The 3,349-nt window shown below is 32.4% G+C and overlaps 1 non-coding gene across 1 annotated transcript; it reads left to right on the plus strand.

The window, feature by feature from the left end:
- Positions 1-1,708: 1,708 nt before the first annotated feature.
- Positions 1,709-1,790, plus strand: TRNAS-CGA (transfer RNA serine (anticodon CGA)). The gene has a single exon. It is a non-coding gene; the product is annotated as a tRNA-Ser (tRNA).
- The last annotated feature ends 1,559 nt before the right edge of the window (positions 1,791-3,349 follow it).

A 3,349-nucleotide genomic window follows, 5' to 3' on the forward strand; every position in this document is an offset into this window, starting at 1 on the left:
CCCCCATTCCTTGATAGAGTTGTTTTCCAGTTTTAAATTATTATTTTATTACCTAGCAGTCAAATTATTGAATTACCCATGTTTTGAATTACCACAATACCACATCGGAAAAGCACCATCCATCTCCTGTTTTAGAGCCCCTTTTTGAAAGTTTATTTGCACCACTTGTTTCAAAGCATATGGACATGTTTCCTATATTAAAGATTGTAGTGAGAAATAAAGTGAGGCCACCCTAGAATCCCAATAGATGAATTAACGATTCTAATACTAACAATATATATTTTTAATACAAAATCTCAAGGAGTGCACCAGCCTGTACAAAACCCATATCCTTTCTTTTGAGTTTTTTAATTTTCCCAGGAGGAAGTTTCTCACGATTGGATATAATCAAAATCGACATAACAAAATTTGATGATTTTTTTTTCTTTTTATATATTAACAGCAGGAATGGAGGGTGACACCATCTATTTCGGCTCCTACTTATGAAATTCAAGTTCTAAAAAAACTAGGCACTTGACTAGGGGTGGCAATGGACCCAGACCCGGACCCGACCTAGACCAGTCAGGTAATACCCGACACGGGTCCGGGTATGGGTCCAACATTTGGACCCAACGGGTCGGGTCCGGGTCCAAAACCTAGACCCGAACACTATTTGGGTCAGGGTTTGAGTCTTGTTGGACCTAACCCATACCTATAAATGATTGGAGATAAAATACTTTAAGCCTTATTCGTTTGGATCTATAAGGATAGCATACAATACGAATCGTAGTCATCTTTAGATATTAAATGACAAATTAAACAGCTTGATAGCTATTAAATAACAAATTAGACGGTTGAAAATCTATTGGCAGGTGATAGTGACCTTGTTACTAATAATACGCATATATGACAGTTAAAAAAAGGGCAAAGAAAAACAAAAGAAGCTCGTAGTGAGGGTGACAATGAACCCGGACCCGACGGGTATGGGTATGGGTCAAATTTTGGGACCCAAATATTTTCGAGTCTGGGTTCGGGTCAACCAAACCCGATCCATTACCACTCCTATATTTGAACGATCTATAAACACTTAAAAATAAACACTTATAATTAACATAGAATTATACACCATTATTCATTTTTTTGAACTAGTATAAATAGGATACGACTGGCTACCGAACTGCTATTGGGTCTTATCTACGTAAAATGATTTGATCATCGGTCAAGCTAGTTGGGACCTAATTTTCTAGAAATAAAGAAAAAATAAGAATAATAGCTTAAAAATATAAAATATATTACAAAAAAATGCCTAACTTTGTTTAACTAATCATATAATCAAATCGGTCCGTCTAACCAGCCAAAGCTGGTCAGATATTAGTTTTGACTGGTTTCTTACTAAATCCGATTTTTTCTTTGGACTAGACATGCTAATCCAACAATTGATGGTCTAACTAGTTGGATTGACGGTTCAGTCCGATCTCCTAACCCAGTCTAAAATATCGTTACCGAGGCCAAGATGATAAGATTTTTGTTTTTTTTTTTTGGAGGGGCGTGGTTTGATCCTTGGCCCTACACTAATGTTTTTCTTTCATTAAACATATTGCGTTTGCATATGTGGAAATTGATCGTACTACCTTTAGTTGATATCATAACACTGAATGTGCACAGGCTTGGCTGTGATTTTAAATTAGAAGATATTAATATATACACACAAAGAGTCATTATAAATGGTGTCGATATGTCCGAGTGGTTAAGGAGGTAGACTCGAAATCTACTGGGCTCTGCCCGCGCAGGTTCAAATCCTGCTGTCGACGATTTTTATTTTCTTTTTTCCTTTTTTTTTTTCATCAAGCGTGGTGAGCATATTTTTGAGCTGAAAATCTACAAATAAAAAGACGACTTGCCGATTTTTGGTGGCCCATTATTATTTCACCAATTAATATGCAAGTGTGTTTCACATGTATTAAATATTAATTATTATAATAACATTTTAATATTAAAATAATTTTTTTAAAAGGTATATTTGATTATAGAGAAGGTCTATAGAAAAAGAGAGATTTTGATTGATCCGTCTTTAGATATGGTCTTCTAGTTTGAATTGAAAATGTACAAATAAAAGGATTTGCGTTTTTCTTGGCGGGGTACACCACTAAATTATATGTAGCTATTATCCACCAAATGATATGCATGTGTGTTGCACATGTATTAAATATTAATCATTAGAAGTAAATTTTAATATTAAAATAAATATTATTTAAAGGCATATTTGATTATAAAGAAAGTCTATAGAAAGAGGGAGATTTTGATTGATCTGTCTTTAGATATGGTTTTCTAGATAATAATCATTTTTAATATTTTTAATTATATTATTTTTAAACTCGTCTAAAATTATTATTAATTATATAAATAAGTATATAATTTATCTATAAATAAATATTATTTTAAAAAATAAAAATAAAGCAAAAATATATCATATGACTTCAAAAATATGATTATAATTCTATTTAGGAAAAAGTTTATATAAGGATGTAACATTATAATGTAGAACTACGGATGCACCTCAAAAATCCATAGGAAAATGTACTTTTAATGTTAAAAAACACTTTGATTGATCATCTCGACATCGAGATGTATGGCCATGAAAAATAAAAATATTTTAAGTCTTAAAATTAGTGCATTTTACAACATATTATCTACACCGTCCATTTTCAAAATTTTCATATGTTTATAGATCTACTTGATTTTAACCATTTTTTAAATTTAAAATTTTATAATTAGATATAAAAATAGATTTTGAGATAATCCTAAGAACATTTTACATCAAACTTATATACCATGATAAAATTTGAAGGTGCACCTTACCTCTATAGCTACGGATGCATCTGTATGCCAACTGCAGACTTCTATTTATAACTTGCATTTTGAAGTAAATATGTTTCTAAGAGTAATTTCAATTATATTATTTGGATGGAAGTAGTGAGAAGAAATATGACAACCGGTGGTCTGATTGATGGCTTGGCCCTTGATTGAGCAGAATAGCAGAACATGATTCGTGTAGCCGACCAAATAGTTTGGATAAAGCTGGATGATGATGATGATAATGAATTTCAATTATATATATGAGATCAAGGTTTAAAAATTAGCAAATCGGACTAGAAGCAGCTGGATCAAATCAGGAATCAGTGGGATCAATCTAGTTATGCCAAAATATAGGGAGTTGGCCAGTTCTGTCAGAGAACCAGTCTCACTTTATTTTTAAATTTTTTATGGGCCAATTCACTCACTCAATTGCCGATCTAAACCATCAATCCGCCGATCCGCCAATGCATACACGTTTTTCAGATGGGCAATTCAGTCATGATCCATGGTTTTA

Source organism: Amborella trichopoda, chromosome 7, assembly GCF_054954075.1.
Source record: "Amborella trichopoda isolate Santa Cruz 75 chromosome 7, AtrichopodaSantaCruz75HAP2 v2.0, whole genome shotgun sequence".
In the NCBI taxonomy this organism is placed as follows: Eukaryota; Viridiplantae; Streptophyta; class Magnoliopsida; order Amborellales; family Amborellaceae; genus Amborella; species Amborella trichopoda.